This window comes from Lycorma delicatula, chromosome 5, assembly GCF_047948215.1.
Source record: "Lycorma delicatula isolate Av1 chromosome 5, ASM4794821v1, whole genome shotgun sequence".
NCBI classification, from domain to species: Eukaryota; Metazoa; Arthropoda; class Insecta; order Hemiptera; family Fulgoridae; genus Lycorma; species Lycorma delicatula.
The window spans coordinates 35,615,547-35,632,281 of record NC_134459.1 but is presented as its reverse complement, the minus strand read 5'-3'; the positions used below and the strand labels follow the sequence as shown (position 1 = coordinate 35,632,281).

The following is a 16,735-nucleotide window of genomic DNA, read 5'->3' as shown; positions in this document are numbered from 1 at the left end:
CAGTTCTTTGAATTGTCCATCTCTAGCCAAAGTTCTTTCATGGGGATTCTCAAAAATTTCTTCCTTATTTTAGAAACACCAGTATGAGGAAATTATTGTTTCAAATAATAATCACCATTTTTATTCATCACCTTAATAAATTTTTTTTGAAAAGCCGTAATTTTAAATGGATTGGAGGTAGAAAAATTACTTCTGGGTTAATTTTACAGATTTAATTCAAATCCTTAATAAGGTAATTTAGTTAACCTTGAGTTAGCGTATGAGGTTTGAAACAATGAGGATTTTGGTTTAAAAGTCGAATCTTCTTGCTCCTCGTGTGAAATTTCAATGGCTACCTCATATTCTGATTCATCTTCTATATTTATATGTATAGGTGGATGCAGTACAGGTATATCATGATGAGGAATTGGTATTATACAAGATGTTAAATTAGGGTACTGCAGTGTGTTTGGATTTACTTCTTATTTCTTTCATCTTTGTAATTCAGAAATAACAGTCTAAAAAATTGAAAGTCTAAAAAATTGTGGCTTGTGGTTCAAGCCACACCATTGGTATGGCAAAACCCATACACTGATTATCCCTAGCCCAGTTTGATCAGACATTTCCTTCAGGTTGAACATCATATGAGACAGGCCAAGTTCTTATCTTCATCACCAACTTTACAGCAAAATATATTCAAAACAATTTTTTACTAGTTGAATCAAACTTTGACATTGTTCTTTAAACTTAAAATCCTTTCATGCATATCACATGTCATCCATATTATATAAGCACTTCCTTAGCAAATTTATTTATTAACGCATCATATTTGACAGGGTAACTGCAATTCACAAAACAGAACATGCATTCACAGTGAATGTTTAAATAATACTGGTGTGTTAATATTATGATTCAAACAATTACTATGATATCTTACATATGGTATATGATACATACCATATACTATGATATTATAAAATGTATTACATATCACATCATATATTGCTCATTATATATATTAGACGATTGTTTACATATCAGAACCTGCAATAATGAATCATCATTCATCTATTGTTTTCATAATGGTATGTGTACACTCCACCCTCTGTTAGAAATCATTTAAAATATTCTGTTGAGTGCATATGTTATCTCTTAAAAGATCTGTAAAATTCCACAAAAACAATATTTTAAAAATGTTTCGCACAAACATTCTGGGTGATGGAAAATTTCTGATTACATTTTTGAATTGATAAAATTCGGAATAAATCTTTCATGTGTCAAAAACTATATCAGTTCATCTATTTTCAATTTAGAGCTTTTAAAGAGCATTGAAAACAAGTTGGGTTAATGGAAATTGAATGAAAAGGTCTTAAGGTAGAAATAAAAATAGAAATAAAGAAGTTTTTGGAAACTTTTCAAACCTTAATCTCAAGCCTTAATTTTCATGAAGGATCATTTCATGTTTTTTTATTTTGTGAACTTCTTTAATGAAAAATTACACTGTCCACATATGCAATTTAAAGATGGATTGCAGTTTTGGCTACTGATTTGTTGTCACAGTGTAAAACATGCCTAAACTGATCTGATCTGATTGAACAAACTCTAGAATTTCTGTGCCTTGCTGTTCCAACAGTTTCCACAATTCAGCAGGGATGTCATCTGATCTTGGTGTTTTGCTGTTTTTCATTTTATTGATAGCAGTAGCAATTTCCACTTTATTAACTGGCTAATGCGAGGATACATGAAGTGGTCTCATTCCAGATAGTGGCTGGAGCTTGGTTAGCATCAGAGTTCATGGCTGCTAGTGCTGTTTTCATCTGTGGCAGGCATTCACGTAATCTCCACTATTTTATATCTTCTGATCTGGTTTTTGCGTCTTTGACTGCAGCTGGGCATTTCAAATGGGAAGGGGGTTGGTGTGGCGACCAGAATGTGACCAGATGGGTGTCTTCTCTACAGGGTTGGGATGCAGATGGGCATTAGTTCGGTAGTCAAGATGACAACTTATTTTTTCGCCTCCTTTTTATAAAATTGAACTGAAATTTCATAATTATTTTTAAAAATTAAAAATATTAATTGTAATTCAAGATTGGATATTATAGTAATTTATTTTGTATTTTAAATCAAAACTTAGAACATTATTGCATTTCAAACTTATAAATTCAATTTTTAAAAAGCAGGTCAAAGTGTATTTTGTTCTTTGTGTGGATTCTTCAAATCAGATGATGATTACATCCTGAGAACCTTCACTAAACAATTAACAGCTCTTAAAGAACTGTTTGTTCTACCTCAGACTTACTCATTTCATCTTTTTTATCATAAAATGGAAATCTTGTAGAGCAACAGGTAATTAAAATTTCATTTAATTTTTAATTCCTTGAAGTTGGGATAACGGTCACTTTAGCCACTCTCTGAGATGAAGATGATATGTGTAACATAAATATGAGATTAGGCATTTCCAGATACAAATCACACAACTTTTCATGTACTTCCATTAATTAAACTTCATTTAATAAATTACACCTGTAACATTGTCATTTAAATCCATTTAATATAACTTCACACTGCAATAAACCATCTTATATATTCAAGCACACATTAATCATTAATTAGAGTGAGAGAACTAACCACTCACCTAATCATGTTTCCTTTTTGAAACAACTATTGTAGTATTCACTATTCTATTGATTTGAGAAATTGTGTTATATACTAATTTATTTTGTTTTCTGATATGGCGACTTACTCAATGCCATCATAAGCCATCATTGTAATAATATCCTATTACATAGTGGCGTATGCATAATTTTGTTAAGGGGGGGTCATTATTAAAATTGTTTACAATAGACATTGGTATTTTAAATTTTGTGTGTTATATTATTATTATTATTATTATATCATGTTATGATATATTTATTTTAAAATGTTTGAATATAATACATTCATAAATACCCCAATAAAATCTTCTACAACGTATTTTTTTCACAGCCTTAGGCTACAATTTTTTTTAACAACTTTTAACATCTATCTCATTTTGTATAATAAAAATACTGGTCCTAGTGCCACATGCCATTATTACACTTAGACTACACAATAATGATATATTTTAGTCAATGGTTATTTTTATACGACAGGTAAGACACTTTACATAACATATAAAATCCATGGAAGCAAACAAATATAATGAAATAAATTTAATTAAACACATGTCAATATGAAACTCACCAAGGTTAAAGAATGAAACTGGCACTGATGAATCCACATTCTATGAAGGAATTTGAATAAAGAATTGAATGCAATTGTCACAAATGTTCAAATCAGTACTCTACTATAGTGTATTATTGTTTTGAAAAAATCATTGTTTAAAAAGAGTATTGGTAGTTAAATAAATATAGTATTTATAATGTATGTAGCCTATGGTGTATTATGTTACTACATTTGGAAATTTCAGCATTCACAATACAATGTCCAAACGATGTTTCTTTTTCAATAGTTCATTTAACATATCTTCTGCAGCTGGAGTGGAATTTCTGTGTACATTGAAGAGTGCGAGTCCATTCAAATGTGTATTTCCAGTAGAATTATGCAAATATGTTTTTAGACGGCATAATGTTGAGAAACATTGTTCATTTGTGCATGTGAACACTGGGAGTGCAGCTAGTATATCTAACAAAGTGAATATAGTTGGCATTATGTTGGGATTGCTCATAGTTAACTCATCTACGGCTGCTTTTGGTTGGTCTCCCTTCAGAAGATATGCAATTTTTCTGTACCATAATTTTAATTCATTATTCAAGTTTTCCTGGCAACCGCTTCTTATGTCACTGGCGTAGAATTCTGTGAGTTAAGTGCAAGCAGAAACTTGAGATGGCAGTGACAGAAGTGGGATGTAGGTAAAAGGCACAGAAAGCCTTTTTCCTTGCGTTTCAAGAAACACAAATCTTGTTGGGACATGAAGGTATCCAGAAATGGAATAAAAGTAGAGACATGGAAATAAAGTTCAAGTCCAAGTTTACACACTTTTTGCTTGTGCTGCCATGCGAGGGATTTGATTGGAGGACCCCAACCTATTCAAGACTTTAGAAGCACAAATGAAAATTTTAGAAAAATCTTCATTAACATCTTGTGTATACATTTCATTTCATTGTTAATATCTTCAGCAAGGTTTATTGCTTCCACGAGATTAGTAGTTGAATTCTGCAGGAATTTACACAATGGGAAACTTAAAGAATGTCTCTGAATACAAAACAGCGATATCACAAATTGACACCCAGTCAAAGTACATGAAAGTGAATTTGCTTGTGAGGATGAGTCACTGTCATTACATTCTGATATGATTTGAAGGGTTGCAATAATAGGGTCATACAATTCCATCACTGCTGCCACGGAATTATACCTTTCCAACCAACGTGTTGCAAAAGGTGAACGAGTTTTTCACGGCATGAAATTGTAGTTTTCATTTCACTTATCGCCGATTTTAAAATACAGGCTCGTTATTGTACCCATACAGTTTATAATGGCAGTTACTTCATGAGCACTGGATACAACTAAGTTGAGGCTGTGTGCTGAGCAGTGGACATATAAAGCTGATGGAGTTATTTGTTTTACATGTGCATGGATTCCGTGTACTTTTCCTGTCATGGACATAGCTCCATCATACCCTTGACCATGAATCTTAGTTATGTTTACACTTAATGAACGAAACTTGTCATATATCACCGTTGTGTTCCTTTTCCAGTCACATCATATAATGGTACGAATTGTAGAAATTTTCCCTCACACTGCAATTTTCTCTATCAACATAACGAACATACAGTGATAGTTATTCTAAGCCTGATATGTATGACATCTCATTGCAAGAATAGAGAAGCAACTGAAGGCATTAAGTTCTTTCACGAGATTTCGAACAATCAGGTCATTGTACACTTCAATTATTTCATTCTGTATTCTAGGACTGGTGTACTGTGCATTTCCAATACTACACATCAACATATATTTTTTAATATAGTATCAATCTTACTTTGAAAGCAAAAAAAGTGCCCTGAAATTGCCATCATTTACTGTCAGTTATACTGAATGATGGATTTCTCTACAAAAATTTAAAAAATTTAAAAAACCATGGGCTTTATCTAAAGTTCAGAAATATAAAATTTAAATATTATATAAAAACACATTAACATACTTAGGTATTGGAAAGCTTTTTTTTACTTAGGTACTTTGAAAGCAAAAAAAGTGCCCTGAAATTGCTATCATTTTCTGTCAGTTATACTGAATGATGGATTTCTCTACAAAAATTTAAAAAATTTAAAAAACCATGGGCTTTATCTAAAGTTCAGAAATATAAAATTTAAATATTATATAACTAACACATTAACATACTTAGGTATTGGAAATAACAAACAATATGTTGTTTCCAATCTATTTGCAGTAAAGATCTGTCTCCAAGATGCAATAAATGTATTTAATAGACTGTTGTAGAAAATTGATGAGCAATAGTTAACTAAAATGAAAACTCTAATATGGGAAGTATTACAAAATTTGACAAACTTAGAAATGAACCTACATGTATTAGCTTTATGATGCTCTAATAAATAGCCAGCTATAACAGAAGATATTACACCAAGACAGGTTGCAGATGGATCAGAGAAATAAGAAAGGATCTGAAGGAAATTGGCCTTACACCAGAAGATACGACAGATAAGACAAAATTAAACAAGAAAATCAAGAACAATAACACTCGCTTCATACTCACAAGAAAAAACACAATATGAACATTTTCAACACTAGAAAGGGCACAAAGATTGGAATATACAAAAAAGTATAAGGAGGACCATAAGGCCTAAACAGTCCCAATGAAGAGACTTGGATAATGACCTGATTAAAGTGATCCTATGCAGCCATAAAAGATAATAATATGTTAAAATTACATTCCTTAAAAATTTTTTTAAGGGTTATAATGTGTATTATATTCAGAATTTGAGAGAATAATTTGGTCATCTGCCAATGGCAATGTATGTATTCAGTGGGAAGCCATAAATTGTATGTAGATCCTTAAGTTTTTCTGCCATTAATTAATGATCATCAATTTAAAAGTTAAAAAGTACACATGATAATGGACAACCTTGTCTGATTCCTTGACACATATCTCTTTTCTCCTACCATTATGTCCTTTGAGTCTCAAGCATATCTGAGTGATTTTATACAAACTCATAATAAGCCTTATTAGATGATGTGTCATTTTTCTTGTTCAATATTTCTCACCTTCAAATGGTTAACTTAATCAAAGGTCTTTGTGTAATCAGCAACCATTGAAAGTTGGAATATTGAATTTTCTGTTTGTTTTTATTAACTGGCCTAGGGTAAATACTCAATCAATGTAGCAACTCCCTGGCTAAATCGATGTTGTTCTTTTTGTAAACATCTCTAACTCTGCAAATTCATTTTATGAGTAATGATTTTTGAAATTGTAACCTAACTTGAATAAATCTCTGAAAATACCTTTATACTTCCCATGTTGGTATCTGTTATCTTTTCTGAAAATGAAAACAAACTAAGTTTCTTTCCATGAATCAGATAATAACTCGATCTTCAGCAAACAGTGTAAAAGATAACCTTTTGTTAAAAGTTGTTGAAGTGTACTTGATTATCTCTATATTAATATTAACCAAGACCCTTAATGATATCTGAATCATTCAAAAAATACTTAGTTAAAGGCTATTAAATCTTCTACCTTTAAATCAACAGGCAAGTTAATTCTGTTGTATTCACCTGATTCCCCATTATATTTAAAATGAGATTTATTATCTTCAATGTTTTATCATGTTCACCAAATTTGAAAATTAATTAAATTGTATTTTATGTCTGAAAAATTTAAAGATTTTTTAACAATAAATTTTGGTATGTATTTGTAATAATCAGTAAATATGCTTTATTAACATCAGATATAAAGAAGGTGAAATAAGTGTTTATAGGTAAATATAAAATGATTTGTCTGAATTTTTGTTGAATGATTTTTCACTTGCGCCACAAATGAAAACAGAAAGAATAAACATCTTGCAGGCTTTAGATTAAGTACATTGATTGATGACTGGGTAAGTATGACGTCTAAACTGTATCAAATTTTTTTTTTTTTTTATTAATAGGTTATATTACTAAAAATTCGAATAATTATATATCCATATAAAATATTGTTATATCTTTACTTTCATTAGAAGAACAATGAATCAGAAGTTTTTTATAAAATACTTTTGAAAATATTAGATAAATATCCCAAGTATATAGTAATAGATAGTATCAGATAGTAATATCTGATGACTTAAATGCTGGGATAGGAAACTACCTTATTTCTAGATGTGGGTAGTTTTGGTGAAGATAACGACTTAATGAGATCGGTCTCTTGTTGAGTGACCTTTGTTAATTTTAATGATATAAATATTCAGAATACTTTCTTCAGAAGGAAATAGTTCATAAATACACATGGACAGCTTGATGTCTTAGGTCAATAATTGAGTATCACATAATAAATAAAAAATTAGTTGGACAATTAGTAGATGTAAGAGTATACTGTGCTTCTGATATCAGTTCAGATCACAACTTCTTAATCAGAAAGATAGGTATGTATACAAGATGGAAGTTGATGTTTTTACAAAAATATAGAAGACAATTAAGAAGTCTATGTATTTCATTTGCTACAGGAGTAAAGTATTAGACTTAAATTCCAGCAGAGATTGAATGTAAAACTGGAGACTAGAGAAACAAAGCCGGATATAGAAGATGAGTGAAATAACTTGGAAAAAGCTATACATAAAGTTTCTATGGAGATACTGGGGAAAAAGAAAAGTTTCAAAAGAGGAAAATGCCTAAAAATGACGACGGAAGAAACTGAAAAGGAAATAAAGGAGAAGAATATTGCTTATAAGAATTTTACATGAAATCTTGTGGAAAGAAACAAGAAATATCATAAAGAAAGTGATTAGGAAGAACCATCAAGATCCTAGGAAAGATTTATTGCGGAGGTTAAAAATGATGTACATGGATGATAGGACTATTCTTATAAAGCACTTCAAACTCTTATGTAATGAACTGTGTGACTGTCAGATTAAACATCATTTGAAAGAAGAAGTAGATTGAATATTATAAAAAATTGTGGTTTACTAAAGAGATTCGTCAGGAAAAATTGCCTGATAAGGATGCAAGGGACTTGGATTATATTATAATTATGGAAATGAACGAAGTGGTAAAAGCCTTAGAGAAAAGGAAAGCTACTGGTATGAATGAATTCAATGTAGATTCTTTCAAATATGGTAATATTCTATTATCTAATATTGATTTATCTGTACAATATGTGGAAACTGGTTAAAGTTTCTTTGAATTGACAAAGAGTGAAGGAATTCTTTAATGAACAGTACCTCTTAAATGGCAGTTTCTATTTGGAGGTTTTTTCTTTAATGCTTGGATCCTTTGCTGATTGTAGATATATTTGTGGTGTTTGACTTTGTAAAAGACAGCTACAAAAATGGTAAAATAAAATGTACTAACAAATATATCATTGTAAAGACAAATCTTTATCTCTTAAGATGCTACATTTAGTTGCTTCAAATAGGTCATAATAACAAAGCATCTTTTCTGTTATTAATTTTAACTCAAAAGTGTACCATAGTTTTCTCAATGCTTTATACTTTTACAGTTCAATTTTACAGCGATGGTCTCATTACACAAAAGCAACAAAAACATAACAATATTGTCAGTTGTATACTCCAATTCAGCTTTATTCACAAGCAAAATCCAATCATTAGCTAACTAAGCTAATGAAATGACATATTACTTGCATCATGGCATGATAAGAAAGGAGGCACACAAATATTACTGGCTCAAAAGGGTTAACTGTAGGTTCTTTTTATGTATATTTTTATTTAATTCTGAACATAAAACCATTCTGCTATTAGTGAAATATAATTTTACATAACAGTTGAAATTTCTGACTAGGAAATTGTACAGAAAGAACTCTCAGAATAAAATTATGACAAATATATGACATTTTCACATGCTTATCATTCATCTCATCCTCTGAATTAATACCTAATGGTGGTCCCAGAAGTTTAACAAAAAAGAAGCTTATTCAATCTAGGAGAGGATAGCTATAGTTGAGGCCTATATTCGTTCTGGATCGTTTGAAGAATCACGTCAATTCGTAGAAAAATTTCTGAATGCCTGTATCCCAGCAAAGAGTAGCATACACAATTTAGTTAAAAAGTGGTGTACAACAAGTTCGATTTCAAATTCAAAACGAAATAGGCAATCTTCTGAGGACTCCACAGGCCATTGTCGACATTGAAAGAAAAATACTGCAGTCCAAAAAATTCACTATGCAAGTTATCCCAACAATCTGGTGTCAAATACACATCTTGTTGTAAAGTTCTTCATGAATTAAAACTGAAACCATACTGCGTTACAACTGAAGGGGACAGACAATGAGCTGTCAGCAGAGGACGGTGGAGAGTGCCTCCATGTTTCCCAGGGTTCCTACTTGCAATTTTTTCCTTTGGGGCTACTTAAAGGAGAGAGTCTATGCATCTAATTCCCATAATATTGATGAACCGAAGGCGAAAATTCAATGAGAAATCAATGCAATTGACAACAATGTTTTGCATCAGACGACTCTTAATATAATCAGTCGAGCACAAAAGTGCATTGATATCCAGGGTGGTTATTTTGAACATCTTTTGTAACAATAAGGTAAATAAATGCAAGATTTAAATTACATTTTATGGTTTTCTTATTTAATTTATCTGTATCATACATAAAATTTAATTCCAACATAACCTACTGATTCTGTAGCAGTTACGCTATGGGTTCGGTTTTATGTTGCTCACCCTGAATATATAATATATATATAAACAGATATGTTATAGAATGCATTCATTTTTTCACAGCTAATATTTTTATGCTCAATTTTGAATCAGTAAGTAGAAGAGTGCACATTATTGAGAGTGACAACACAAGTTATTAAGTGTATAGACGTTCACATGCACTTCAATTTCTGGTTTATTAAGCTAATATTCACAGTAGCAGATAACATCTAGAGAAAATGCTCTGCAAATTTTCCAGGTTTTATAGTTTATTTAGTGTTTATATGTTTAATAGCAAAATGTATCATTAGAAAGTTATTTGTTTTACTGAAACTACTCAATGAATGTGTTATTGTTACTGAAGAAAATTTGTTTTTTTTTACAACCTGAACCTAATTCTGTGATTTGTTCTGCATCAAAGGTTACTTTCTTTTTCTGTAAAATAGAATTTTCACCACACCTTTTAGGAGATGATGAATTAGTCCTCAACCAACATTCTAGAACAGTTTCATTATGAACATTTTTATTAATTTTTTTATTTGTTGTCTGAAATTCAACAATAAAGATCCACCATCTTTCTGTGATGAGAAGAAAGTTCAAATTGTAACAAATCAGTACAATCTAACTCACACAATGATAAATCATAATCCATCTTAGAAAATTAATATTTAAGAAGAGAAGATGAGATTGAAAAATATAATTTACATGAATTATCTTTTCCTTTGTTACTTACGTATTAACGCCACCGCAGCTACAGCTTTATTTAAAAACAAAGTAGTCAATCGGATTTCGGTGGAAAATGGGCCGATATAGAGTTTAACATAGATTCAAAACAGTCTCTTTATTAATTTTAATAAAAGGGTTATTTATATTTATTTATTTTATAAATATAATTTAACCAAACTTAACCTACACTCGCTTCGCTCGCTAACCTTGACTAATTAACAGGCGTGTTTTTGATTATTTAAATAATAAATAATTGCAATAATTACTGAATTTATTAAATAAATACTCAAAAAATTACGGTGTTAATTAGTCAAGGTAAGCAAGCGTAGGTTAAGTTTGGTTAAATTATATTTATAAAATAAATAAATATAAATAACCATTTATTAAAATTAATAAAGAGACTGTTCATTTTCCACCGAAATCCGATTGACTACTTTGTTTTTAAATAAAGCTGTAGCTGCAGTGGCGTTAATACGTAAGTACCTTTCCTTTTTAAGACTTATTTAATGGAATTTAATAAAAATGAAAAATATTTTGCAATATCTGATTTAGAAATAAATGGAATGTCATAGAAAGTAAGAAATGTTTTTTAAAAACTTGCCCAAAACTTAAACTCTTCATTCATTATTTTGAGTACAGAATCATTTTTTCTCAGTTCTAAGAAAGTTACCTTTGTAAAATTCAAAAGGGGGAATATTATTTATGAACTATTTTGCTGCAGTTTTAGATTGTATGTTGTAACTGTACTACAAGTCACAAAGAAGTTATTTTGTAGGTATGTAGGTTTTCTGACATTCATAGGTATTCAGCCAGGTAATAATATATTCTGTTCGCAAGACTTTAACAGATACTGTAATATTGAAGCAGCATACTTCAGCCAATAAATAAATTTCGTATTTATTATTTCCTAAATTGTTTTGCAAAATACCTTTAAATGACCTCTACACTGACTTTTTGACTTGACTCAACAGTTCTTTAAATTGTCCATCTTTAGTCAAAATTATTATGTGGGGTTCACAAAAATTCCTTCCTTGATTTTAGCATCATTAACATGGTGAAATTATTTTTTCAGATAATGTAATCCAGCACCATTTTTATCCATCGTTTTAATAGAATTTTTGAAAAGCCCTAATTTTAAATGAAATGAAGGTAGAATAATTATTTCTGAGTTAACTAGTTAGAGATTCACAACATTTTTCTGTCCAGGTGTAGGTGTTTCATGTTTGGCTAATCCTTCCTGATATAATGATTTGTAATGGTTTTGCTCTCCCAGTTGCATAAAAACAAACAGAATTTATTGTTGCAAAGCTGTAAACCCATAAATGACACAATAATTTCACATTATTAAATTTCATTTACACATACAAGACCTTCAATCCACACCCAGTTTAATGAACATACATTTTTTTTAATTTACTTTGATTATAACCTTACCTTTAAATTATTTGTTTCAGTGCATCGGAACTCAGCAATATATACTTCATCTTAAATTTGAAGTACCTGGATAGCACACCCACATATACACACTTCCATATTTGACTCTTAAGTATTAAATTCAGCAGCTAAACTACATCTGTAAGACCAAGCACACGTAATAAATCCTATCAGCCTTTTCCAATCCCTTCCATTAAATAGATTAATTATCTGCTCCTCTTTTAAGATACTGTTGCTCAGTTTAGAATTTCTCATATGCACTAATATCAAGCACCTACCGATAAAATGTGATATGTTTTCTTTATGTGATATTTAATCTTTTTAATTTATTTAATCTCCATAGTACATCCCGTGTTCTAAATATTACTGACATTTTGCTCTTATTAAATTTACTAGTAAAATAATTCCAATCTTCGAGTACATGACCCAGATGATGGTAAATATTGTGAAATAACAACTTTTCTGCACACACCATCCATTTCTTCTTTACATCCTTCTTCATGCATTCATTCATACCATTCAACTGTACATTCCAATCATATGCACCATCTACATCCTTGCTAAACTTACAGGCATACCTTTCTGTCATTGATTTCCACAACCTACACCATCTGATGTTGTATTTGATAACTTTAGTAGCAAGTTTACGTGGCCAACGATCTTTTTTTAAGTTTAATATTTTTATAATATATTTATAATTCATTCTAAAAGTAAATTGAAATAAATTAATCTTATCTGTTTCCAAGTATATTACATAATTAGGAGTGGACTGTGGCAAACAGAATAGCTTTTTAATAAAAAACAAAACCTCTAATTCATCGAATATATAATAAACCCAAACCTGTTTCCTATGTGTTACCACTTACTGCTTCAAAAACGTCCCATTTACTTTTTACCAGTATTTCATTATTAGCCAAAAAACTATTTCACATATTATTCAAACCATGTTTGGCTACTGGTACGGTTCCCTTATGTGCTCTCCAAAAGAGAGCAAAGAAGTGAAAGTAACACCTAAGTATTTGTATCTATTGACCCCCTTGATTTGCTCATTTCCCCAAAACCATCATCTTTCATATCTCACTAACTGACCCCCTCTCCTGTAAACCATAATCTTTGTTGTCTCCATATTAATTATTAATCCCCATTGTTCACAGTATTTTTTCAGATTGTTAATCATTATCTGAAGTACTCATGGTGAGGATGCCACTAGCGTCAGATCATTAGCATACAACACAACTGTAATATTAAGATCATCGATCCAAACACCCTCTCCAATACAATCCATAAGATCATTGATAAAAAATGAGAAGAAAGCATGTGACAATAAACATCCCTGTTCTAAGCCGCTAAATATACTAAACCCTTCAGTTAAATCCTCAGAACACCATGCAAAAGCACGTTTTTTTTTTTTTTTATGTAATTCTCCAATAACCCTACAAAACTTATAAGACAAACCCGTTTCATATAACTTATATAGAAGCGCCGACCTAATGATGCTATCAAAGGGAACCCTAAAATCAACAAACAGACAGTACACCTATCCCCCTATTTCTAAATTTCAAATTAATTAAAGAATGCAGATTAAATATATTGTCTGTAGTGAACTACCAGCTTTTCTAAAACCAGCTTGAGACTCATTTAAAATATTATTGTCTCCTAGCCACTTTATTAGCCTGTTCAATAAAATACCTAGATAGTTTTGCTATTTTGTTAAACGAAGTACCTCTGTAATTCTTAACATCCAACAGATCTCCTTTTTTATGGATTGGGAAAATAATTTCTTCTGAAAAATCAGTGGCCACTTGAACAGTCTTTAAAATATTATTAAAAAATTTAACTATTATTTTATTGAAATACTTGATAGCAGCTTTGTAAAATTGAACAGAACCCCAGTACCTGGGGCTTTATTTTCTTTTAATTTCTGCAAGACAACATTTAATTCTTCCTCATCAACTGTAGAGTCAAAGTTTCATCAATCCTAAATGGTAATGCATACGTGACTGGAACAGCCCTCCTTCCCACAGATAATAAACAACGAAAATGCTGCACCCATTAACTTGCTGTAATTTCCACCATCTATTTAAATTCCCTCTTATTAAATATTTTAACTACTTCCCAAAAGTCCTGTGAATCCTGAACTCTTACAAATTTTTTCCTTATCCCTTTAAAAAAATCAATTTCTTTTTATTACAGAGACTATAATAATTCTTTCTTTCTTCCAAATTAATAAGGCACATTTGTTCTGTATTAAGCTGTCTATATAAATTTAAACAAGCAAAGCATTTTTTCCTAGCCTTAATACATTTGCAGTCAAACCATTTTTGCCTTCCGGGTTCTTTAATGTTTACTCTACTTAACAGATTTCCTCCGACTGCCTGATAAATTACCTTCCTTTCTTTCTTTTTCTGTTTAGCCTTCTAAAGCACGTAAGGTATTGCTACAGAGGATGAATAGGGATGATGTGTATGAGTGTAAATGAAATGTAGTCTTGTACAGTCTCAGGTCGACCATTACTGAGATGTGTGATTAATTGAAACCCAATTGCCAAAGAACACCAGTATCCATAATCTAGTATTCAAATCCATATAAAAGTAAATGCCTTTACTAGAATTTGAACCTTAGAACTTTCAACTTCAAAATCAGCTGATTTGCGAAGATATGTTCACCACTAGATCAATCTGATGGTTTGATAAATCATACCTACAATCTTTTCCCCATTCTGATCACGTTTCCCAGACAAAGCCACATCCCATGTTAAATTTTCCAATGTATGCTTATACCTTTCGGTCTCCACCGCAGACTGCCTCAGCTTTGGTAACAGAGACAAAAAACAATTATAATTTTTAAATGGTTGTTGCCATTGTACTCTCACCTCAGTGGGTATGTGCTCTGAGAAATCTGCGGAAATAACTTGAAAATCATTAACTGTACTAACAACTTCGTTGATATGCAACATAAATCTAAACTCGAACTTCCCATCCCCCCAATAAAAGTCCATTCACCCTTCTTATCACTTCGTGTTCTCCCATTCATCACACACAGATCAAACCTCTCACAAAATTCAATCACTTTCTGCCCCCGAGCATTAATCACCTCATCCTTAGAACACCTAATTGCATTTACATTCCATTCACTTCCCATTATTTTACCTGGCAAGCTCCTGTTCTACTATTAAAATCCCTTAGCAGTACAAAGTAACAATTTTCACCAATGTTTTCCATAAAGCTTCATAATCTTCTAAAATCATCTTCCCACGTCCCACTACTGTTTAAGTAAACTGGAATTATGTATACAAAGCAATCATTCCATTTCACTGTCACAGGTGTCCCCCTACAGCTTGAAAAAACTACAATTTAAACCCCACAAATTATATTTATAAGCTACTATAATTCCACCTTTAGACCTTCCATAACCGAGACTTGTAAGTGCTGGAACTCATACAACTTTATACTCCTGAAACAAATTTTCAAATCTTCCAGCTTTCTCATCATCCACCCAAGTCTCACACAAACAAACAATATCATACTTCTTTAGAAGCAAAAATAAAAAATCAATCAACAATAACTTACTACTGAGTCCCGCTACATTATATCTTAGAATCTTAAGTATTTTATCTCTCCCCTTCCTGACATACAACTTCACACTACTGAACCTCCCTGATTTGTCCATTGATATTTTTAACAATTTCCCCAAAGTCATAATTGAGCATCTCCTTCAATTCTGCCATGCCATCTTGTGATCCACACATCAACTGTCCTGTCGCTGCCCAAGTAAATTTTTGACCCTCCACATTCAGATGGTCTACATTAATAATCATGTTCTTATTGCCCACCACATTTTCTTCAAATCGCCACAAGCTTTTCTCTTTTTTTCCTAGTTTCCCAACAAAAGTCCTTGTGTACTATCATGCGAGTTCCTTTAAACTCTTTGTGTTTTTTAATATACACTCAATATCATTATCAAATGGCAAATGTTCAATAATGGGAACATTATACTTTTTTGTACCAAGTGTATGGGCTTGATTAATCTCTACTTGCCAATTTATTTGTAACATATCCCTACAGAAGTTCCTCACAATCACATGGCAATCCGCATTGAAATTAAATTTCAGCTCTTGAATGTGTCAGATTTAATAAAATACACAGAAAATATTATTATTGACCATAAGCAAAACACAGCTAGTCATAACTACCCGTATATCAACAAGCAATGCTGATAAATGTGTGCACAACAGCATGTCCTTACTCCACCGAGCCTAGAACTCTGAATTTCATCCATGAGAAGTCATACATTATTACAGTACATTAAACAATTTTCTTCAGATTATAAATCTTGTAACTCTTCATGATTATTATGAAAGAAATTCACTTTATTGTGAGTATAGAGAAGATTCCTGAAATTTAACAAATCTATCATCATCATCATCACCATCATCATCATGGCCATCATCGTCACTATCAATTATCGTCATCATAGTTGTTATAATTGTTATTATCATCGTTGTCATTGTCATCATCATAGTTTACTGGTACAGCTGTGAAAGTCATCTGACACTTTGCCAGCTTTTTTAAATGATATTTAATTTCATTGAATATTTTTTACAAGGAAAGTTGAAAAACTGAGTTTTTGTTGCCTTCTTAATCAAACCAAACACAGATGCATCTGCACTGAAGCAGGTATTATTCAGCTTTATAAGTAACATTTTCACTCTGAAATATAAAGGAGCTTTGTAATGAACATGTTTACTATCA

At 31.2% G+C, this 16,735-nt stretch overlaps 1 pseudogene; it reads right to left on the bottom strand.

Annotated features, from left to right (window-relative positions):
• LOC142324811 (tubulin alpha-3 chain-like) overlaps positions 1-16,455 on the bottom strand; it is a 188,568-nt pseudogene extending 172,113 nt beyond the window's left edge.
• Between the last annotated feature and the right edge of the window lie 280 nt (positions 16,456-16,735).